This window comes from Nipponia nippon, unplaced genomic scaffold (genome assembly GCF_047370975.1).
Source record: "Nipponia nippon isolate SJK-2023a ecotype South Korea unplaced genomic scaffold, ASM4737097v1 scaffold_3, whole genome shotgun sequence".
NCBI classification, from domain to species: Eukaryota; Metazoa; Chordata; class Aves; order Pelecaniformes; family Threskiornithidae; genus Nipponia; species Nipponia nippon.
The window spans coordinates 53545501-53571153 of record NW_028262347.1 but is presented as its reverse complement, the minus strand read 5'-3'; the positions used below and the strand labels follow the sequence as shown (position 1 = coordinate 53571153).

Below are 25653 nucleotides of genomic sequence, written 5' to 3'. Positions count from 1 at the left end.
TTCTTAGTTGTGGGCAATCTCTTTTAAAATGTCCAGTTTTTCCACAGAAGAAACATGATTTCTGCACTTCCATTGTGGCAGCAAAAGCTGTAGCTAATGTTTCCATATTATGGGACATTGACCCCACCTTCTGGGTAGCTTCTATCATATCCATTAAGGAGGGATTTTTTAGAGGCAAAAGCACTTTTTTACAGTCCATATTTGCATTTTCAAAGGCTAATTTTAAGAGTAGGACCTCTCTCGCTTCTGCATTTTTGATTTGTTTTTCCAAAGCCTCTTTAAGACGATCTAAGAATGAGGTATATCCCTCTCCTGTCCCTTGCTTTATTAATGTAAATGATTTTGTCGCTCTTCCAACATCCGGCACTCTTAGTAATACCTGTAAAGCAAGGTCTCTGCCTTGTGCTAATATCTCTGGTCGTAATCGTGCCTGTAACATTGGGTGATTTAGCGGCGGATCCCCCATAAGTTGTGGGAGTCCTGCCCCTTGTAAAGGGTCGCCTTGTTGTCGCTGCATATTGATAATTGTGGCGTTTTGGCAGGCGGTACGCCAGGTGCTTTCAAAGATCACCTTTTGCGTTGGGGTCAATATAAGATTAGTAAGCGTGCATATATCAAATGGTACTATTTCATTTGTAAATATTCCCTGTAGCAGGGATTGTGTAGAAGTCCATGCATGGCAACTGTTTGTCATAGATCTTTTAAAACATTATAGCCAAAAGGTTCATGCTCATCGGGGACATTTGCGTTGCTGCGTGTGACGGGACACACTATCGCTGAACAAAAAAGCTGTATCTCCCGCTTGCAATGCTTGGTTTTTAATCTTTTGCCACCTTGCAGCAGCGGCTGATGCCCCCCATTCCTTGGGCGGCAATTGATTATTGGTTTGTGGAGTATCGGCATTAGAAGCAGTAGAGAAAGGCAGTAAGAGTGCCAACGCAGCAGGAGCCGGGGGTGCGCGGGGGAGTGGAGGGGTACTGATTGCAGGGATCGGAAGGTCTAGCAGAGGTGTTGAAGCCATAGGAGCAGGCGAAGGAGAAAATGGCACATTTAAACCGTACACAGTGACGGTTTCCCTTAATTCCTTAATCAGATCCCATTGAAAGGGGATCCATTCATTTGGTCTATTATCTTGTACCCACACTGGAAATGCGAACCCCGCGGTTTCTCCATCTTTCAGTGCTTCCCTACGGAGCTGCTCCCACCGATCCTGGGGTCGAAGGCTTGCTCAGGCTGTGGTACAGCCTGTGGTGCAGGTGGCTGCATCGGACACAGGGGACAGGACGGAGTGGGTTTCATTGGAATGGAACTTGGGGGAGGCGGTCTGAGTCTTGTTCCCTTGTTTGTTTCACCCAAGTTCTCATTCTTTTCATTTTCCCCCAAGTCTATAAGAGCTTCCTTGTCTTGGGGCTTGCTTTCACTCAGTTCATCATTCCCTATCTGCGCTGCTTGAGCGACTGCATTTTGTACCTTTTTTTCAGCTTGCCATGAGCGCAAGGTCTCAGTCACTAATCGCCAAGTGGTCATGACTTCGGTGGCAGTGGTGTCCCCTCTGGACACCGCCTCCCAAATCGTCTCCCCTGCCTGTTCCCAAGTTTTCACATCAAATACTGCAGAGACTGTAGAGGGAGCCCCTTGCTTTTGCAAGAACTTCAGTAATAATTTTATTTTATATGCATCATACTTCACTCCTCGTTTCGCTAATAGTTGCATTAAAAGTTTAACTATAGCTTCTTCTTCAGCTGATATGTTAGCTCCCATGATTACTGCCCAGCTGCTCACCTGTTTCTTAAGGTGATGTCCCGGGATTAAAGCCGCAGTCCTGCTGTCAGCTTGAGTCGTTCAGCTGGGTTCCCTCCGGACGCTACTTGCAGCGCTGCCTCCTCCGGATCACGTCGGGGTCACCATTTGTGGCAATTAATCACGGACTCCACATATGAGTTTAGGCGAAGACAAGCGAAGACAAGTGAAGAAGACGACAATGACAACGCTTTATTTTTACAATCTATCCCTTTTATAATATGATCTAGTGTTCATGAGCAAGCAAAACTTATTTCATTGGCTACTGTCTTGCGTCCACACGTCCTCTCAGCGTTACTTATTGGTTCTTCAAGTTGGTGCACGCGAATTCCTCTTTCAGGGATGTATCCAATCTCATCCTTATTTTTCTGCCTCCAAGTTTCACAAACTTGTTTGTAACAAGCCTCAAGGCCACAGCTGCATTCCTGCAAACCTGTTTGTAACAAGCCTCAAGGCCACAGCTGCATCTCATCAAAGTAAAACACTATCATTTATTCCCACAGAATTCCTAGTCTAGGAGAGGAATTGATACTACATTTTCCATACATGCTGCAAACTAGACAGTAGGTACCTAAACCTGTTCCTCACAATGGCCATACTATTTGCATTGAAGACAATGATCCATTTCCATTAAGGCCCCTATGACCCTCTAGCCTGATGGACTTTCCACATATATCCAAAAGTCAAATTTTTCTTTCTTAGAAGCTGACTCTCAGCTTAAAACCTACAAGACTGGTAATGCCCTGGGTAACCTGTTCCAGCATATTAACTCCCCACAGGAGTGTTGCCTTCACACGCTGGGCAGGGCAAGGCAAGGCTCACAGAAAAAGAGGCATAGCAACAAAAAGCAGAAACCCAGAATTCCCCTTCACAGTCCCAGGCAGCAAGGTTCTGGATGCTATCTCCCATCATGTTCAGCTTTCAAATAGGCTTGGTCTTGCAAACTCAAAAACACATGAATAATCTTGGCTAATGCAAAAGCAGAGGACATATTCACATGAATAGGGAATTGCAAGCTCAAGCCCATTATTTAGCAGAGTATGCAGCTGGTAACAAAATCAGTCATCTTTACATTCATGAGTAAGGCCCTTAGGCACCAGGCCTGCTGTTACTAATTTTTTTTTTTCATAGACTCAGTTTATTTCTTTGAATCACTTAGCTTTTGAGACTAATTAAATAATAAAAATGTTCTGTTTGCAAAATTGCAGCACATTGCCCTCGCACAGTGCAAAGAACCAGATGGGCATTTGTTTGGCTGCTAGAGTCTGTGGTGGTTGTTTGTTGTCTTGCTCTCACTTAAAAATCTGTTAACTTTAGTGTACAGTTTTTTCAGCCCCAATTTGCAAAGAGCACTGTTTTCAGACTGCAAGACTGAGTCTTTGAAATGCCTGTGATACAGAGCTAACTGCTCTCTTGCAGAAATCTGTGGACAGTGCTTGGCTCTTTTGAGAATCAGACGATTTACTTCATCTCCAAAGATACAGACCTGGGAGCTCTGCTTTTTGAAAAAGCTGGCTTAATCAAATAAAAGAAAGATAGCTCTGCTGTTTTCAAAGGTATTTATAAACATTTATCTACTTGTTCTTCAATTTCTAGTTTTCACACTGCTGAAATACTTACCTGTGCATTGACAGAAAAATGCAATGGTGTGATGCTGCCACTTGTGCTGGAAGTACAAAAGAAAATGAGTACTTTCAAATCACTATTTGGCATCTGGCATTTGTTGACCAGAGTGTCATAAAACATTCTTACTCCTGAGGAAAGATGGGAGTACTTCACTGACAACATATCTGTGAAGTGGCAAATGCACATAAGAAAATATGAACAGACAATATAAGTTATTAGAAACCCCACAAGTTACTTTAACTACATTTTTAAAAAGATAACACAGAATTATTGCAACCTCATGAAACGATGCCACAGAAAGATATACGGCTTATGTTCCTAGCATTAATCTATCTTAAAGAGGTATATGGCTCAGCCCCATAGGACCTTAATGTCTCAAAGTCTTTAATGGGTTTATCCTCATTAAAAAAACATGAGACAGAAAAGTTACTGGCTGTATCCTACTAGATGCACACAGCCTCTGTGATACCCCTATGGTCACACTAGAACATTATGGGCAGTCCAAAACAGCTACTGTAAAGACCTGTCCACCCAGCTTCCTTAAATTTATCACTTTCAACCTATACATCTAGCAGAATCAAAATGAGAATATTCAGAAAAGTAAAAAAGTTCAAGGTTGTGTGATGCTAATAGCTCATCTACCACAAGAGTCACAGTCGCAGGCTTACCAACATAATTAAAGCAGCTCTTGACTCTCAGTGTGTAGTCTCAGTTGTAGCATTATCAAAATGCTAATATGCTAGTACACTTGATTTCTCTAGAAATAATTAGTTAACTCTCTGGAATTAACTAAATTAATTTATTCTTCTGTGCTTCTATGTTTAAATAATCCACAGGTACACATGTGTTTGTATGTTCATGTGTGCATAACTCGACTTGCATTTCAGATGGCTACCCTTCAAAAACTGTCCTGTATTTAATAATTTTCTTTATCTGACACCAGTATATTTCCTGAGAAGCTGGTGGTTTGTTTGAGACCACACTGCATGTCAGAGTAGCAGCTGCTGTCAGGACTTGCAGCCACCACCTGCAAGTTTACAAGTAAGTTCTCTGTCCATGCATGTTTGGACTGCATTCCTTCTGCTTCTTCTGACCTTCCAGTCACTGCTGGACACAGCTGTAGTTTGAAGGATCAATATCAGGGACAAAATTGCCACGTGATGTTAATGAGTTCGGTACACAAAAGTATGTTTGACAATTCCTTCACTGCCATCACTGACCATTTAAATGAAATGTGGATTAGACCCACAAACACTTTCAGTACTGAAAGACTATGCACTGGGCCTAAGAAATGTTGGATACCACTCCTGAAACAGAAGAACCACAAATGGCACAAAAATTAAGGTTTAGACAAGAGCGTAATTGCAAAGTAAAAGACTGACAACAAATTCAATAGGATCACTGCTTTCCATGTTTCCTCATGTGTGTAATTGCCTTGATCTCCACTAGACATTTAGATTGGGAACAGATTAAAATCTGGATTCATTCACTTTGGGTACCCCTGATATCTACCTTGTATGACCATTACCTTCTCAGTCTGCAGCTACACTCTGCAAGATAAGCAATGGCCAATGTCTCAATTTTAAAGGTACATATAAAGGCAAATACAGACTAAATATTTTTTCAACAGCTCACAGTATGTTGCCAGCAAAGTTCAAATTGCATTAATACTGGTTTGTAATCCAGGCTTGATCCACCTTGGTTGTTTTTTGGGTTTTGATTTTTTTTTTTTAAATGAAGTTTTTATTTCACAAGGTGTGCTCAAGAAAAGAAATCTCCAATTCATTTTTCTGGCCTCCAGTTCAGAAAACAGGAACATAGTGAGGATCCCTATGTTATTCTCTCTCTGTTTTCTGAGTGTTTCCCCTCTATTTGATGTCACGTTAGGAATTAACATCTTGAAAGAAGAGAAAAAAAGGAGGGAAAACACATCTGTTGTATTGTTCAATATTTTCCCTATATTCTGCAGCCTAGTAGCTCTTCAGGAGTAGTAAATTAGCCTGCAGCACTGATTTTTCCCCAGATACCTCTATTACTTTAAATTTGCATCCTTACCCTGTATATTATGTATGCCTGTGCGTCACTGTGCCTGAATTAGACTACAAGTTCCTTGCAGCAGAATACCTTATTCTGTTCACAGCACTATATTCAGTTTTGATGTTCAAATAATAAAGTAACATAGGAAACATAATGGCAAGAAAAATCAACCAAAATACGCTTAACGCCAAGATTGACTACAGGTCTGACATCTACTAGACAAAAATCGACAGGCAGCGGATCCTAAACATTCACAGCTGAAGACTTAAAAAAGTAGCCCCACAGACTTCAGATGATCATTTCTTTTTGTAAACGCGCATCGTGGGAGCTCTTCTACAGAGGGAGAACAGCTCTTCCTAAAATAACTCCCTGCATAGAAATGCTTATTCTGAGATCCCAGGCATTAACTCCTGTCTCCTCCTTTTTCTGGCTTTCTGCAAGACTGGTGGGGTGGAAGGGGCCACATTCCATCACAGGGTTGGGCTTTCAGAGGGGAAGAGATCCCCCTTCTTGTCTCTCGCCCAGGGGTGTGTGGTGGCAGAAGGGATACCATTTTCAGCTCAGTGCAAGGTAGCAGGACAAAAAAGTCCCAGGACTCTTCAGAATTGCATGCAGAAATCTTGGAGAAGTATAAGGAGGAGAAAGAAACCAGCTTTCTCCTGAGCTCAGAGCAAAGACTCCAGAAAAACGGAGTACTGCTAGCTGAGGCAAATATAGGACAGTTCATATGAGCCATCCTGTTATTTGTTCTCCTTTCCCCATCCTGATTCTTACACTTCTGACGACACTAAGAACTGCTGCTTGAAGCCACTGGGATCAATAAGGGGGTTTTGTCTCATTTTAAATCCATTACACTGACGACCTGCAGGACTCACGGAGAAACAAGCACCAGCAGTGTCAACAGCACAAAAGGATTTCTAAATGCACTGGATCACTTCAAGGTATTAGTAATTTTGCAAGTTCTGACAATGTCACATGGGAAAATAGAACCCTGTCCTTCAGAGAAATAAACTAATCACCTCAAAGGGTTAAAAAAGGCCTTATTTTCTCAAGTATCACCATAGTATGGCGTTAACCAGGTGTATCATGAGGAAGCTTCGTTGTTCTCTATAGCATTAGGAGCAGCCCATTGCCAAACGCAATGCAGTAGATGAAGAAATGGTCTGACTTAGCACTTTCTGCTCCGCTGTGTAATCATTCATATATTTGCTTAATCTGCTGTACTGACCTGACAATCTCAAATTTTCCATCAGGACTTTGGTTTTTTGGGGGCAAGGAGACATTCTGTAATTACACTGCTATATATTAAATTGGCATTGCCCCAAGCAGTGTTTGGGATTACTGAAGATGAGCAGGATTAGAGGAAGGAAACATTATTTTCCATCTAGTCAGCAGTTTTATTCTATTTGCACTGGACAGCCCTCCATGTATGGTTTGTTTCCCAGTGGTGCTGACTCCTTTTTACACTATCTGTTCTCCTGCACGAATCCTGCTTTGTGATCTTGCGAGTCCTGCCTTCCTGTCGCAGCTGCGACTGTCCTGGATAGGATACAGCTGGCTGCAGCCCTCTCATTTAGCAAAATGATTTTTTGAATTTATGCCTGTGTAAAACTTTGATGCATGCTGCAATACTTATGCAGCAAGCACAAGTTTTATTATATGGAAGTGATTCCTTGGACCTCACCACACACAGAGGAGTCAGGAAGGAAATTAGCTGGGAGGATGCATCCTCATCTCCCAGCAGCTTATCAGACAGGTACGGTTCCTGCTCTCTCTCCACCTGCTCCTGTGTTTTCCCTGCTTGGAGCTGAGCAGAGCATAGGGACAGGAGAAGGTGCTATGTCAGCTACCAGGAGACACAGCAGTTGTTTCAATGACAGCAATCCTTTCAAAATGGAGAGCGGAGCTTAATCAGCAAATAGCTAGTGACCTGGAAAGACAGGTAATTTAGTGCTTGGCTGCAAGATGAACACTTAATTGAAGCTTTATCGAGTGCTTGCAGAACTTACTCCCAGAGCTTACAAACAGGCCCAAATACCCCATGAAGCAAAAGGGATTTTGTTATCTTACACCATCCAAACCAGTTGACTTGCATTTCTGAGCAGCCAAACAATCCAGATGGAACTAGATAGGGCTTCCTCACACTTTACTGCTGCCTCCCACCTGCCTGCAATTTCCCGCGATGTCAAAGCTGTCACAGATTAAGCACTTCAGTATAACCACCGATGCTCAAGTTCATTGGCCAAAGTTCTGGCAGCTCTCAAGTTCTTGGTTTAGACCACATGGGTACTAAACATGGCTGGACCAGGGTTAAAACCACCGGTCCATTTCTCCTCTACCACTAGGAAGGTGACCTCCAGCCTTGGCCAGGCTACCATGCACAACCAAACAGCAAAAAAAAATCCAGAAATCACTTGACGTGCCCGTAATCAGTTGACACATGCCCATAAACGCTAACTACTCTGTTAGGTCTACTCACTTGCGTGAACTGGCTTAGAAAACTGGTCTTTACACTGTGGATGCTTTCATAGGTACTCCAACCATCATAGTCTCCAACCATCCTTGCCTCTAGGGCAACACATTAAAACATCCAAACCAGCAAAAGTAACTGAGAAGGATAAAAATCACAGGCCATTTTTCCAGGAGCTTCACAACAGTGTTTTGCCGCAACTAAACGTGAATAAAAAGATTTAAAGCATAACTGGGTCATTTTTTCCTTATTTTACTGCCCATAACTCCCTTTCCTTGCTGCCTTGTCAATGTTTGGCACAAGAGGAACTATTTCCCAGGGGAGTAGCCTTGTTTTGAAATTTTGCCAGTGTTTCCTTGCTGATCAGCAAGGCTTCAGAAATATGAATGCAATAACCATGAACTCCTATCCAAAACTGAAACATAAGCTTATCATATGTGTTATACTCAGCTAGAGGCTGGAAATATGCTCCTTTGTTTTGCTCACCCTTTTAAGCATATAAAGAGAAGTCAGATAGCAGCTAACTGCACGACGTTCCAAGGGATTTATTTTTTTTGTGTGCGTGCATTGATAAGAACCATGATGTTAATTTTTTAATTGACTTTGGGAATGAATAAGAAATGTTTTGGATCAGCCCCTAGGGTAGCAGCACTCCCCTGTGGAATAAACCTCTGTCATCAGTGTTGTCAGTGAATGGATATGCCAGGCTTTGCAATGGTCCTGACCAAACTAAACATAAATCCGCAATGTCAGTTCTTTCCCCTTTGCACCATCTGAAAAGTACAAGTAGGACATAACTTGGTCCTAGCTGCCAAATGGAGATCAGCAGCAATGGAGGGGAACGCTCAAGCAGGCAGGAAGGTAGCCAGTGCCATGCCCTGCACAGACTGGGCAGAGGCAACGGGTTGCAGCAGAAGGCAGAAATCCTTGCCTGGAGTTCACGGGTGCTGATGAAGAAGAGGCACCTGCTAAGTCAGGTATCAGGGTGAGGCAGTGCAAGAACTAGGAGCAGTTGCTCCTACTGTTTTTACCCTCTTCCAAGCAAAGAATGGGACTTGAGAAAATCTGGACCAATACTTCAACTATTTCTCCTTATGAAGACAGAATTCTGTTCACACTTTAGCAATAGGCTTCAGCTGTAAAAGACGTTTTGCTTGCTCATGCCCCTGGATACATTTTTCAGAATACAACAGTATGATAAAGACAGAGCCTTCAATATCTTCCTCAGTAAGAATAATGTAGTGATGGAGATCTTAGCAACAATATGGCCATAACCAGCACCTGACTTTGAGTGAATTTGTCAGAACAACTCAGATATTAAGTTGAAAGACAAAGCAAAATCTCGTTCTCCTGAAGGTTCACTAGTTTTAAAACATCATGGAAATCTTATGGCCTTTCCTCCTGGTTCTCTCAAATGTATGTTATTGTAGCAATGGATGAGACACTACACTCCAGCTCTTCTGAAACTTTTGCTATTGTTGCAAAATACACAGTCAATTTACTTTACTGCACTGGATTAGAGATAAACCCACTGATCTGAAGAAGTGACCTTCAATTTCTTTTTATCAGAAGCTCAGTAAGTTCTTGGATGTCATTGGTTCGACAGCACAGCAGAGCATTTCTCTAACTCACTTGCAAACATAAATAAAAATGCACTGAAAGTGAGGTGATAAACTCCAGTTTAAACTTGAGGATTGTACTCCGCACAGTGTACAGTGCTGAACCTGCACACTGCATGTTGCTTCATCACCAATGACCTGCTTCTGACTTTCATTCCCATACCCTGCTGCAGGTGCTAAATTCTGATCAGGTAAACTTATTACAGATAACCATGCCTGTAGTCAGATAATTAAATTAAGCAAACTTGTGCTATTTTCCCCTCAATTTAGAACCAAAGTACATTTTGATAGAAACGTACAACTTTCATATACATTTATCGTCTGTTTCCAAACTTCAGCTAATCCATCTCAGCCACACCTCAACTACTGCATTCAGTTTTGGGCCCCCAACTACAAGAAGGGCATTGAGGTGCTGGAGCATGTCCAAAGAAGAGCAACGAAGCTGGTGAAGGGTCTAGAGAACAAGTCCTAGGAGGAGCAGCTGAAGGAGATGGGGTTGTTTAGTCTGGAGAAAAGGAGGCTGAGGGGAGACCTTATCGCTCTCTACAACTACCTGAAAGGAGGTTGTAGCCAGGTGGGGGTCGGTCTCTTCTCCCAAGTAACAAGCGACAGGACAAGAGGAAATGGCCTAAAGCTGCACCAGGGGAGGTTTAGGTTGGATATCAGGAAAAAAATTCTTCACTGAAAGGGTTATCAGGCACCAGAACAGGCTGCCCAGGGAAGTGGTTGAGTCCCCATCCCTGGAGGTATTTAAAAGAAATGTAGATGTGGTGCTCAGGGACATGGTTTAGCGGTGGACTTGACAGTGCTAGGTTAACAGGTGGACTTGATGACCTTAAAGGTCTTTTCCAACCTAAACAATTCTATGATCTTTCAAACCTCTCCCACAAGACAAAATTTATTTTACACACAAGAAGAGAAGATATGAAGGACTGGCTATGTTTCAGTCATCAGAGTAACATTATTGATGGATCCTCACAAGGTGAACAGGAAAAGCTGTATCTTGCCTGCATGTGCTACTCATTCCTAATACGGATCTGGTGCAGTAACAGCAATGGCTGTAACTGAGCCTAATCAGCAAAGTAGCAGGCAAGGTCCAAGTGATTTGACCAAAAGTCAAACTGCAAAATATTAGCAGAATCCGAAAGAAGGTCCCCACCCTTCAGATATACTATGCTGAGATCAGTCCACTACCTCATTTTCTGCTTCTCTCCAGAATAAATGTTTAAAATAAGAGAATAGTTAAATAATTAAGAAAAAACACAGTGATTCACTGCAGTTCAAATCACTGATCTCACTGTAATGGGAAATCGATCTAAAGAAATCTACCAACAATGCATTTGGCTGAAAATATTTGCTTTCTATTAAAGTAGCCCAAGGAAGCCCATACTTAAAAATTCAGGATCTTCCTGTGTCTGCAGAAATACTGGGCTGGTTTTGTCACCATCCTGTTGCTAACACAGTTTCATTCTGTTTGATAAAACTGTATTATTAATGAAGAAGGTTTGTCTGAGTTGTTCGTGAAGTCTACAGACCCACAGCACTGTCTCTACATTCATTATCTCTGGCTAACAGAATCCAGATAAATTATCTCAACATAACACAGTAAGCTACCCAAAGTGTAGCTTTGGGTACAGACCTCCGCTAAGACAGTGCTTTTCTCCCCTAGTCTGCAGACTGCCTGTGCAGTGTCCCTGCAGCTCCTCTTGGTTTGGGTTTCAAGAGCAGGGTAAGGATTGTGGTTGGTTTGCACTGCAGCTATTCAGAACCAGACAAACACTACAAACTCTATTGAAACTGAGTCAAATCATATTAATTTCTTGCTACACTTAGGGATGAATTCCTGAAAAAGAGACTACTTACTGTACACCTGTCACTGGGTCCCACTGATGGGCCTCCTTGATTTTTACATACATCATATCCTAGCAGGTATTGAATTTTCCTCTAAGATCCTATACATATAGACACATCTCACATGGAGTTTCATTAAGCAGTTCAAGAACTCTTTCACCGCTACCTATATTCCTTGCCTAAATGTCAATATTTTGTTTTCTTTGCAAGTTAGCATCATATCCATGGGAATTATATTTAAATATGATTATCCCAAACTATTTCTTATAGTCAAAGAGAGAATTTTGAAATAAAGCAATTTTTATCAGAAGTGCTCTGTGAAATGTTAGACAACTAAAACTCACCTAATCTAGATTTTCAAGAATATTCACTTTGAGAATTTGTAAGGCCCTTTGTCTTGAAACTAGCACTCATATTTTATATTTCTTATACTATCTTGTTATGATTGTGATAAGGTCATGGTATGGGAACTGTGGTATTTTTAAAAACTGCATAATTGTCTTCCATTTTTCTCCCTTTTTTAGTTTATTCACTGCATAAGCAGAGATATAAAAATGTATAACTCTTCTCCAGATACTTTGAGCTGTTTATGGAAAGAAAAGTGTTTTTATTGATGCTGTTTGTCACAAATTTTTAGTGTCAGCTTTGCCCCTACATATTTATTTTCACAACTGACAGTATAAAAATAAAAACACTAAAGTAAGAGATACAATCCAAACCTTGTTTTGGATAATGTTGAAAAATGACCATGGGAAATAAGTAAATAAATAAATAAATAAATAAATAAATAAATAAATAAAAAGAACTTAGCCTCCTCAGGATACTACTTAAATTCTGTTCAAATTAAAGCTGCATAAGTTGAATGCTGGTTTACACAGGATCGAATCGGCATTGAGCCTGCTCAGTTTGAATGGCGCTTTTGCTCATGCTAAGGTAGCTTCACCTGTGGGTTGTCAACAAATGTCAGGACTGTCTCACCTAAGCATGGTCAGCATCAATAGCTCTAGAGATGGATGCTTTTCTCCTCGGTTTCATGTCATGGTAGAATCAGCTCTTTCATTTGTTTGCAATTTCCTAAACACTACAGTCCTCATAAAGGCTCCTCAGAGACTCCCACTGTTAGAAACCAGGCAGTCCCTGGCTGCTCACAGATTTAACCATGGCAAGAAACACTCCCCACTTCAATCCTGAATTAGGCACTGCCCCATGTTAATCTCCTGGAAATCGTAACACAAGTAACTATGGGAATTCCTTCCAGGGGAATCAGCTAGCTAGAATTGGGGAGCTTTTTCTGTCTGCAAATGAATGTCTTGCATTAAAAATTAATTGTCAGATTAAACTGTTTATTAATTCAGGGCTCTTTCTATCCAATGATCATGAAATAATACTATTATTAAAGTAAAACAGTATTGATTTTTTTTTCTCAGTTGATCATTCCATAAACTTTAAGCAAGTCATTGTTAATTGCTAGTAATTTAGCCTTCAAACTCAATACAGGATTTAGAGCCCATAAAATGCATGGGTCTTCTGTAATTATAACATGAAGATGTAGACCATTTATTTGACTGTAATAACCTAATTATTCCTCTGTGCTGGCTTGAGTATGTTTCTGAAAGAGAAAAATGTACCTCAAGGAAAAGTTAGAGCTTCATAGCAGTGAAAAATGCAAGTTTCAGTAAACTATATCTTATCCTGATTCACACTTCTGCAATTTTTCTGTGCAAATGCTATATCTAAAACATACATCCTATCCTAGTTCATTCCTCTCTACCTTCAGTTCCCCTTTAAAACAAAACACATTTCTTTCTAAAGGAAGAGGAGAAGAAAAAGCACCTCCCCACACCCCCTTTTTTTTTTAACCCCAAGGAATATAAAAACCTAATTAAACACGAAACTACACAGTTCTGAATTTCCTGGTCTTACACATTTTCCCTACAGCAGGTAACTGCTCCATGCAGACTGCGCTGGTATGCATCAGAAAGTGTCCTGCCTCCGGGGCTGCATGGGAGGCTGGGTTGCTTCTTCACCCAGGAGGAGTCCCAGAGACTCCAGGAGGTCAGATGACCTATGAAGTGAGACCCAGTCATCACCATGAGTAAGTGCTAATTAACATCCACAAGTTATCCTTCCAGCATGGGCAAGAGAAATTAGAAAAAACTCTGCCTGTTTCCCACCTACCTGATTTCTTGAACGTCCTCAGTAAGATCCAGCTCCAAGCTCAATACATCTGCTCTGCTCACAAACTGCAAACTGTGCTGAGAAAACTCTTGACCCTGCTACTTCTCATCGTTCACACTTCCACTTGTTACTGCCATTCACTTCTACTGAGTTAGCAGCGTCGTTCCTCTTCAAACACCGGGAATCAGAATTAGTCAAAAATTTGCACGGAAACAAGAAGATATTTCACGTCTCAGCCCCGCAAAGAATTTCTAGTTAAGGCAACTGTCCATTGTCCAAACCAGACATAGAATGACTCGATCCCTGTCCCCACTGCACAGGCTGTTGTGCTGACCTTTGTATTATTTGGGGCTTTCAGTAAGCAGTGGAGTTTTCTCTGTCAAAACTTTGAAATTAGCCAAAACAGCCTAAAAAATTTTAAGAGCTTAGAAATCTGCACAGGGCACAAAAAATTATTTGGTTCCAAAGAGCATTGAGGATCCCACAATCCCAGGTGCTGGACATCACATGCTTTTAAAAAACAAAAATCTCTTGTCTCAAATGCTTACTGTCTTTGTATAAAGGAGACAAATTAAGCAAAAGAGCAAAACTAGGATGCACTTAATGTGATAAGCAAGAATTGGAACAAACCTAATTTGATCTCACTCATTCCCTGCTACTGTTAATTGTACGGACCATTTACTAAAACTTTTGAAATAATAAGATGTACTTTATAAAAACTGATACCAATACACGAAGAAAGATGTGACTACAATCAAAACTATTACACAAAGTCAGGCTTTGAATTTTAAACGTTTTTGTAAATTTATTCTAAAATCAACCCGACAGGGATCACTGCAGGCTGCAAATTCCAACCACAGGGATGCTGTTGACTACAGCTGAACAGCAGCTTCTGCCTGAGCCAGGCAATACCCTGGTGCAAGAGCAGAATGAAAACGGAAAGCATGCATTTTTACTTATAATCGGTTTCCAGACACACTGCAGCACTAGATTCTATTTCAATCTTTCAAAGATTTTCAATTACATCAATTCCTACTGATGTTCTTATATGAGATCAGAAGATCTGCAATGTCTCTTGCATGACTCCATTTATCAAAAGCACCTGCCTCTGAATTATTTTATCGCACTAGCAGTCTGAGCTTGGTCAGCAAAATAGCAATACTAAATCCAGAAGGATTAACATTGCACCAAAGTGTTCAGCATCTGACAGTTAATAGGGTATATTAGTAGTGTGTCAGACTTTTCATATGAAGAGTAAGGAAAAACTCCAGACTTGCCCAAAGTGTGAAATTCAACACAGAAGTGACCCTTTGCATAGGTATTGAAGGTTGCAAGCCTGACTTTTCCTAGATCAACTAGTAAATGCCTGCTTATGCTGAAAGGAAAAGGTCTTTGTGGGAAAACGAGCATTTTGTATATCCTTCAGTGAAAATCAGTAAGTCTCTAATTTCCTTGACACAAAATTAGGTACTTACTGCCTTAAAACTGCCATGTAGAGTAACTAAATCTACCATCTTGCTCTCCATGCTTCTATTTATGCAAATGGCTGCCTCCACCTTCTGAGTGTCAGTATTTTTAGCACACAATCGTAAGCGTGATTACATGTAAAAACATTTAAATGATACATTCAAGTTATACCTTTAAGTGATAAATGATGATTGGAGGAACATCATTAGTACTGTTTCCTGAGCTCTGCAATTCTCTGTCTTTGGCTTCAGAGTATATTAAGCCCATGATATAGCCACTGACGTATTTCAATCTAGAAAGAATCTAAAGTTATTGAAATAAATTATTTTAAAGCATGGAAAATTTAACTCATGGGTTTCCTTCAGCTGAAGTCAGAGTAAGGTGTATACTGAAGCTCAACAGAGAGAGACAGGGTCAGGCTCCTTCCTGGGATTATGCATTAAATGCATTGTTCTTGCCCTGGGACAGCAAAGCACAGGTGACAAATCCCCACAAAGCCACAGGCATTGCAGGACACCACGCTGTGATGTCTTCCTGCCAACAGCATTTCAGCGGCATTTAGCAGGCATCACTGATTCAAAATTTGCATTCCCATAACGTTGGCTCACTGTCCAGACCCTCTGGCAAATCTTCTGAAACAAGGCAATGCCTGTGCTATTTTCAAGGGCACACAAGTAAAGTATTAGCTGCTTTATTCATGAGTCCTAAAACAGAACAGAAATTTTTTTTTGGTTTTTTTTGGTCTTAACCAATTGCAATTATACTATTTATATTATGTCCTTGACTAAAAACTATGTTAAGGAGGTGGAATGAAAACATTTTCACAATTTAATTGGATTTACTTATAACACTGAAACTGTAAAGATAGAATTCATGCTCACATAATAGCTAATCAACTTTGATTTTTCTTTTAAAAAAGCAGCTTCCAAGCATTAACGATCTCAGTGAATATGCTATAAAATCACTAGCCATGCACATACAAACAGAGGTGCTTCAAAATTTAAAATGCCATTTCTGACTTGGGACATCTGCTTTAACATATTTAAAAGCAACTTTGCTTGAAATTCAGAGGGAGAACGTTAAATATTTCAGGCTCTTTTATAACATCTTAGCCATAGAAAAGCACTAGTCAATTCTGAAGACTTGAAAATATATGCTATCAACATCTGTGTATGTGTATCTAGAGAAACAGACATTACAGTAAAAAAAAAAAAAAGATTACCTAAAGTTGTAAGCTATCTAATTTTTTTCTCTCAACAATAGATGTGGCAAAGTATCTTCTCGCTGAAACAGTCAATTCTAGCTTTTACTGTAGGTTGGTTGAGTGGTTTATTTTATTTTGGTTTATTTAATTCTAAAGCAAAAGGTACTCAGTTGCTTAGGATAACAAAAGTAAGAAGAAATGTACTTCGATATGCCAAAAAATAATAATATTCTCTGTATGTTAGAGCAGGGATTTGATATTTGATAGATGCTCATTATCCCATTAAGACAGGCTTACCAAATTTTTCTCACTCAAAAAGCTTCACAAAGACCATTTCTCATGTACAGTTAAGGTTATTGCAGTTTGGCATCCAAATTCTTAGAGAATTAGAGATTCCCCTGCCCTCGCCATGCTGTGCTCCTATCCTGTTCCTTCCTGGTGACTGGATGAAAATACCATCATGCTGTGGCGGTCAAGAACACTTTAACAAGGGCAATCCCCCCCCCCCCCCCCGCCCCCGCATTCGTCCCTCTTATAGGTCAAGGGGGTCACTGCAACAAGAGTAAAAGCGCAGAGACACTCTCTTCTGCTGGGATCTCATGGCTACCAGCCACACTGCATTGTGAAGAAGGAAGAATTACCCTAATGGCAAAGTAGAAAGGCCTGTGACAGTAGAGGACACTTTCTTCCATTAAACTACCCTCAACAGATTATTAGGGAGCTCTGTAGCAAAAGATGCACTTCCCCCTTCTGACTGGTCTACCAGCTGTGGAATGACAACCACGGCTACCAGGCTGACTCCACACCATCCTCAAGCCCAGGAAGAAGAAAATTTAAGCTCTTAAATATGTCCTACATATATAGCCAACATTTTTCTCAATATCAGAGAACAAAATTTTTGGATTTTATATTATCTTTTAAAATATTTAGGTGTTGTCATGTAATACAACTATATCAGAAGACTGCTGAGTTTGCAATATCAAGCCATCAGCCCTAAAGAAGTGCCAGGATTAAGGCTGCATCTGTGAAATATGCTCAGCACTTTGTTGCTTATGCAAGATGATGTATGCGTTAATTCCCGACCACACAGAATTTTCATCCTCAGTGTGCGCTTGGGGTACACACTTCTGAGATAACCGTCAGCTCCGTGTGGCCTCTCCCCAGCCCCAGCGCAGAGGGGAAGCTGTACTGGCAGGTGGATACAGAAACAGAGTTTGAAACTGCATGAAAAGAAATGTTGGTCTCAGGATTAAAGAATTTGAATTTTAATTTGAGGTATTTGATTGCATACCCACCTCTATCTTCAGTGCTGCTAAGGAAGTGACTTCAGTGGGTGTATGTCACTGTCCAAGCACCCAGCTTACAACACCTGATTAATCAAAGTTATGGCATTCATAGCTGCGGTCAATGTCAATTCAAACCTTATACTGATCATATGAAATGCTACAATGTGCTAAAGACATGGAAAAAATCATGCTGTTGGCATTTCCCATTCAGCACCCTAAGCTAATGAGCATTTCTCTCTTTCATGCCAAACCTTACCTGCTTATCTGCAAAGTAATAATAACAGACAACATCAGCAGAGGAAATATCATCTCAACTCATAGTTTCTGTGGAGAAAAATTATTTGCCATCTAGAGATTAGCAGAAGTTGTGGCAATTGCCACAAAAACATGTCTATCAATAAATATTTGGGGGTTTATTATTTGGAGCATAGTTTGAATCATATAGACTAACTATGAAGCAGAACAAACTACTTAACAAGGAAAACAAAAAGAAACAAAGAGAACTGAGTGCAAAACACTGCATGTGAACATATGACTAAAGTCTCCAGGATAACGCATAAATGCAGCCAATCAAAATTCTGGCATTTATTAATTCTTCTTAAATGCTCAGAGCTGCACCCTCTCATGCTTTTTAGTATTTAGTTTTATTATTAAAACATAACTAGATTGCACAGTGCTAGTACCCAAGAATGCGATGAAGTACTCACAAAGCCATACCCGAGGTATAAAATCTATTTGTAGACTTACAGATGTTTCTAAAAATGCAGATCAAAAGATGTAAGCGCTAACAGTGTGGCCCCAGAACACGTTTTTCCCCTGCAGTCTATAAAAAGCAAAGAGGACATATGTTTGACAACAGTGAAGCAGAAACACCATGTCAGTTACAAGTTACTTAGCCCGGAGTGTACTGCAACCAGAGTGCAAGTGAGAGCTTCAGAGCCCATAAAAATCTAACCAGACATCATGCTATGCCCTGGAAAGCAAACAACTGGGAATTTTTAGACAGGCAATGACAAGCAGCAATGATATCAAAGTTACTCAGCAAACATCCTAAACATTACTCCACATTCTGTAACAATATGATAATTTTTTCTTTGTTGAAATTTCTCTAAGGACTTTTATCTGGTTTAGAACCTAGAAGATTGTAAGTTTTCTTTTTTACCTTGCCTATTTGAACATAGTTTATCTGTTCTGAAATTCCCTTTTCCCCTGTGGAAAAAAATAGGCTAGCCTGGCATGAGCAGGGTCCTGGCACAGGTTTCAGGAGTCCCGAGTTCAACTAAGACACAAAATTTCTCTATGATCTTGAGCAAGACACTTAAATCTTTGACAATGAACAAGTTTCTGTGCAGTAACCGTCATGCAATCACATGGTAGCTGAAAGCGCATAACAATTCCCACATGTGCAAAGTTTCTTTCATCACAACCTGATCTTGAAGCAAAACGTCGAAAATCAGTGAATCTGTGCCACATCCATCTTGCTGCTTCTCTCTCTTCTCCCTCTCGGGACTGAAATGAAGCACATATCCTAAACCTATCTCCCTTTTCCTCACTATTTCCCTTCTCAACATAACACATTAGCAGAGGTGATACCATTCAGCCACCAATCTCACATGAGGAACATCTGGACCAGCAGAGGCCTATCATACAGTACCCTCACTGCAACATATATTAAATTTCAATTCTGAAATTTTACTCTAAGTTCAGGAAATGAGATTATCATATTGAAATCTGACACCACACTTCTGCTCTGATACATCTTTACATTATAATGTGACCTTTAACACACTCATTGCATTGTTTCTCAAACAATTAATGGAAAATCATTATTTGTTATTGCTGTTGCAAAGAACGCTAATCTGCACAAGTGCTGCTGAAGTACCTTAACTCAGTGGTCTGAGTGAGTTCATTTTTTCACAGATCAGAACTTGAGGGAAAAAATAAATCCTGGGATGAGAGTGGGACACATGGACACAGAAATAGCCTTGAGGAGCAGGTAAAGAACAGAAGGAGCAGAAAGAGAAATGCTAGAGGGGGAATGGAGCAGAGTCTGGAAGACAGTCAAAGGACAGGAGGTCCAGCAAGCAGCAGAAGCACAGAATGGAGAATTAAAAGGAATAAGATCAGAGACAGAAGCTGAAAAAGAAGAGGCAGAATTAAAACAGCAGAGAAGGAGTTACTTGAAGACTGATCTGATTGAGCTTTAAGGAAAGCAAGTGGATGATTTAGGCCTAAAAGTTTGTCAGAAATAAATTATATTGCAGTATGCTAGCATATAAGTCTCCATACTAATCAAAAAATGATTGAGTGGTGTTGCTTTTTAGTTAAACAAAGAAAAATAAAGTTGTATTTTTCTTACAGAAGGATGTTTGGATTGTTTGCAGAACTGTTTCTGGTGACAATAGTGCAATGATAAGTTGCAGTAACAACTTCACCATGGGGCACTGAGTACTGATGTAAGCTTCACAAAAGTTGTTTGTATAGCCAGAATTTTACCATAATATATTAATCAGAATGGTTGAGAATCCATAATTATTAGAAATGTAAAGTAAGTAAACTTCATGAGGCATGCTGAAGCAGAGGGTTATCCAATCTTTTGCTAAGGCATTTCTGAAATCCACATCACACAAATTCTACATTATCAAGGAAAATAAGGAAATTCTGCCTATGGCTCAACAGCAATTTCAGTGTAACCAGTTAGAAATAACATCTTATACTTAAGTTGACCTGGTGGTCAACATAAAGATGCAGAGAGAGAAAAACAGGATAATTACTATCAACACTCAGCACCATCCAAAACAAAAATAAGTCTGTGGGTAGAAACTTGACTACCCTACATTTAATTTAAACGGGATCATTAATTTCCCCCCATCTATTTTTGGAAGAGTTCATTATCTAAATGACATAGGTTAGAAAATCAAATACTACCGGTGCTTCTATGAGAGCAAAGGACAATAAAAAATTATAAGAGGTATTCTTTTCCTTCTCCTGGGGGCAGAGCAGCCTTCAACTTAATTCGTTTTCCTCTTCTCATCTAAAATAAAGAATCTTTATGGCAATAACTTCAGAAACATTAAGCATAAACCAAAGCAGTGTTGTCTGCATGAAACTACATAGAGTGTGGAAAAACTCCGACCACTATCATCTGCCTAATTCTTCTTCATTATGGTTCTTTAACCTCATATTCTACAACTATGGAATATACTGTTTTCCTAGCACATTCAAAAAAAAGAGTATTTGTGCTAATGAGGCTGCCATTTTATTTGTCTCTTAGGCTCCAGCCCTTTTGTCCTGCTAAACCTGCTTGTTGTTGCCTCCTGTTCCCCATTTTTCTACACAAGCTTCACAATATATTGGGATTGCAGCCCAAGCTCTTCATTTAGAAAAGACAGTATTTGCTGTTCCCCAGGGACTGAATCAGAGCAGGGCTCTGCCTAGACTGAACACAGTATAGGTGGCAACTAGTATGGTAAAGAAGAAAACCAACAACAAAAATAAATAGTAAGAGGACAATCAGTATGGAAAAAAAAACCCAAACAAACAACCTAACACAGATATCATCTCTATGAGGAACAAAGAACAACCAACAAAAGAAAACCAAAACCAAGAAAAATGTGAAGGCAAATCAATATGTGAAAAGGCAAAAAAGTATGTGTCAAGAGAAGACAGTGAGAGAGACAGTGACACAGAGCACAATCAAGAAAAGATCTGAAATAAGCCTGGGGGAAGAGATGAACAACATGAGAGAGGCTGCATGTCTGCCAGGATACATGGAGACATACCAATGGACTTCACAAAGCTGTGGGTTTCAGCTGGCATTTTATAAGAAGTGGTTCTCCAAGAAGCACCAAGCTCATTTAGAAAAAGTCTCCAGCAGTCTAATACAGCATGTGTAAAGTATTATACCTAATTTTAATGAAAAACAGTTTTGTCAAAGAAAATTATCTGAAATAGGAATATATCTCCTGGTGATCCGAACCAGCTAATCACCAGGCTAGCTTTTCCCTACAGCAAACTGGCTCAGAGGAGATTCAGTCTTGCTCTTCTCAAGTGATTTTTGTTAATTAACTTCCTCCTCCAAAAATGAAGGGAGGCACAACCATTTTTCTATATTTGAAGGCTGTAAGCACCATCTAAAATAAGGAATTAATGTCAATACTGTAGGTGGCTACAAACAAGAGCAAATAGATGAAATTAAAAAAGCTGTCCTGAAACAGGTACCTATTTCAATCATCTTGCAGCAGTAGTGGTATAAACCATATGGATAACTTAAATTATACAGAAGCCTACTCTTCCTAGCTTCATATCAAAGAGCAATAGGCTGATAAAGGAAATTTGGGACATCTATCTTAGACATGTTTCAAACCACGCTCTAGAAGCGCTAACTTCTGCTATTCTACCTCTGCAGAGAGCGTGAGGACCCCACCTCCTCTGATCATCATCATAATCCTGGGATCTTAGAGCACACTTACAGCCAGCATGACGTGGCTCTAATCCTGGCTGGTGTCTTCTGAATATCAACTGTTTGAAAATGGTTGTTTTTATGGCGCCAGACTGGTGCCCAGATGTGCTGCTGGCTCTAATCTCACGTGGATGACCTGTGAGCTCAGATCTGACATGGAACAACCAGTACAAAGATCTAACACCAATACTGAAGTGATTTCCAGGTGGTGCATTCAGAATAATCAATGGGGGTTGAATTTTTTGTTTTTAAATTTATCCATGGCTAGTTATGGGCTTCTGAGGGACCAAGTTGTGTAAAATTCTTGGACAGCAAGCCTGTCTTTGGACAGTCAGATTGTAAATGCAGAGTCTGGAAATCTCTGAATTCCTGCTCAAACTTCACCGTCTGGTGGGGACTAGTCTTCTCTCAGGACTGTATTTGGAGGCACATTTGGAAGTGTGCTTGCTGTGGCTCCTCCTGAGGTGGTAAAGGGAAGGTATTTTGAGAGATGGGCCTTGCAGCATCGTAAGCGTCTACATCCAGCTCTTAGACACATGAGGCTTTCCTGAAAATATTCTCTCAGACTTGTGCTCTCCTAGGGTAAAATCTACCTATGTGCAGAAAGCTGTGTGCCATCAGCTCCCCTGTTTGGGGATTTAATTGCAGCTTCAGTGATATTCATCCTGTTCAGAGGTGTTGTTCTTAGAGACTGAACATTTGCATTACCTGCTCCAGTGCCAAGATCCCTTCCACTGGGATGCTGAGGCACTAGCCCATGACTTTTAACCAGATTATTATTTCACTTTATACTGCAAACAGAACAATGCAAAATTTATTATTCTAGTAATCTCAGATTACCAGAATGGGACCACTTAAAGTTGGCTGAGTCAATTTAGGATAGAGTTTTGCCCTCTCCACACCTTCCACCAAAATAAGCTACGAATGTTTCCACAATCACTCAAAAGTGAACACTTTCCCTTTAAAATTTCTCATTAAATTTTATGTTCAGGTGCTAAAGCCATCTATGAGACAGAGTGGTCCCTTGGAAATGATTCAGCCCTTTGATATTTCCCATATCAAGCATGCCTAATGCTGCTCCATTATTACCACATTGAATCTGAAACAACATAATTTTGACTTATGCTATGCAGAAGAAAGTTCTTTAACGTACAGAAGACCTCTCACCTTATTGCCCAATATTTCCTATGCAGAAATTGTATGTGAGCAAATCTGCACAGCATCAACTGAAAGGCTAGTTTCTGTGAAGAATCAGACAGACCTACACAAGCGCTATGCAGCTGTACAAATGCAGAAAATACGACTCCCCCTGAGATACAACAGACACAGAGTGCAAGCACTTACTAAGAGGGCAGCACATGCACAGAAGACAGGAGGTACATTTAACAATGCCTGAAAGCTAATCCTTCCCCATAGATACAGAGAAAACACGTAGCACACAAACACCCTGCCTGATACTTCTCAAAAGCACCTAACTTCTTCTGACAGGTTATGCAGTACAGCATTCATGCACAGGACTTCCAGACATCCATGAACTGCAAAAGTAGCAACTGGACTGAAGACAGCTCACCTGTTAAAGTCTAGACATACAGACACAGATCTGCAATATTTGCAACATTAGAGATATAAAGTCCTTGAAATCATCCTGGATAAAATCTGCAGACTAAATGAGAGAACATGTCCAGGAAAACCATAAAAGTTAGCTCTATGAATAACAGAGAAAGCCTAGAAATTGCAACTTTTGATTTTTCATGTGTGCTCATGCTTGGGTCAGTATGTATGAAGGAACAGCCAGGTAAAACCACAATTAATATAACATGTAATATATACATAGAATATGTATACTATAACTTATAATTACATGTGCTTTGTAAAAATATGATGTGGTACATTACCTTTGAAAATATTTGTAAACAGTTTTCAGAAGGAGCTTTGGAAAAAAACACTAGCCAGAGCACCGCCTGGTCCTGATGACTTCAGCTCTGCATCATGCATAACCCAGTATCACTTTCCAGTCCGGGGCAGAGAGGGAAGTTGGGGCATGGCTAATCCACTGCCTGGATTCTTCAGCCAGTGATAATCAATAGCTGCCTGCACAGGTTTTGTCAGAAAGGATATAGGCAGATAGAAAGCATAAAACTACTGAAGCAGCATGGAAAATGAGTGAGCTTTCTGTAAAAACATACCCTTCTATATTCGCAACATAAATGTGTATGACTGAATATTTGTGGAATATAAAGCTGGAAAGAACTTGCTTCTATGGACAAGTCGAATAAAGAATGTGTACTGAACATACACAGGAAAAAAATAATGCAGTGACTTCATCAGACCATTGGGTGATTTTGGCTGGCTAAGGAACAGAGCTTGGTTTTTCCTTTTTTTTTTTTTTTCCTGCAGTTGTTTTCTATGCAGTCTTCAGCCACCCTGCAAAGGAATTAACATGACACCATGCTGTGAAACAAGGAAGTACTACGCATGCATTCCCCTTATCAGAGCATTCATAGGACCCCTAAGAAATGAAAAGCACATCTACCTACTTGAATTTCATGTTATTTGGGGGATTTCACTCTCCTCTCTACCTCTCAAGGCTTTTATAGAGGATTGCATCTTTATTTTTTAAGCCCTTGGCCTGCAACAGGATGTGCTGACAAGGATTTTAGGTGCATAGACTTCTCAGTTGCAGCACATAGACATCAGGTTCCAAATGTAAACATCCCATTACAAGCTCATGTGGTTTAAACTGGAGAAAATACTTCAGGATTATTGTTTTTCCTCCCTTCTTTTTGCCTCAAGGCTATTCAGAAAGCACATTACATTATGAACTTTGGCTTTTAAACTGTTATTGAAAAAGACATATGATTATGCACTTAGGTTAAAAATTAGCTTTTGCAAGATAGTCTTACTTAGACACGAGTCATCTTTTGAGTGAAAACAGTCCTTTTGGTTAAATGTGAGGTAACAACATACATTATTTTAAGGCACAGGAATACCTCATTTTATAATAATCATTTTAAAATAAAAACATGCTGTACCATACTTAACTGTGTGATCTTCAGAATTATTTAGGTTGTGCACGTATTTTGCAAACCCTCTTGTTTTTTAAGTTTACAGTAATTTTCTATGGAACAAAATGGTACAGTAAACAGCTCCACGTGCAGATGCACACACACACACACAATTATTTGTTACATTTAATCAGGAAAAGTCTAAGGCTGGTCTCCCCAAGGCAATGTCACAACCTGCAGGCACTTCGGACCATTTCTCCATGCGTGTTAAGAAGACCCCTGCTGGTCTCATTTCACAGCAAAAAGTTTCTTTGCTGCTGTCATTGTGTCAGCCCTTACTGGAACTGGAAGAGAACTAACTTAGGCACCTTCATTATCCATTTTAAAAAACTAAGTAACTCATAGACCCTACATGGTGCCAAAGCCTTTTTGCAATAGACAGTGGGGAGGACTTATCCAGAGGTAAATGTTTTTAAACAGTTCATTGAGCTATGCAGGTGGCAAGATAGATCTGCTGCCTACCAGAGAGCAGGAGGGAGGCAAGTTTGCAGCATGCCCTCACTGCATCAGTGAGAAGAGAAACAGGTCACAGGATCAGCTGCGCCAATGGGTGCAACACGATGCTAAAATGCATGGTCTGATGGGGGA

At 40.2% G+C, this 25653-nt stretch overlaps 1 protein-coding gene across 6 annotated transcripts in view; it reads right to left on the bottom strand.

Annotated features, from left to right (window-relative positions):
- ANO4 (anoctamin 4) overlaps positions 1-25653 on the bottom strand; it is a 197529-nt gene that overhangs the window by 169763 nt on the left and 2113 nt on the right. The window contains exon 1 of one of the 6 annotated variants that reach the window (XM_087764786.1): positions 23896-24070. The exons of the other annotated variants lie outside the window; for them this stretch is intronic. The gene's annotated coding sequence lies outside the window, so the exon portion shown is untranslated. Of the gene's footprint in view, positions 1-23895; positions 24071-25653 lie in introns of those variants that run through there. 6 annotated transcript variants of the gene reach the window in all.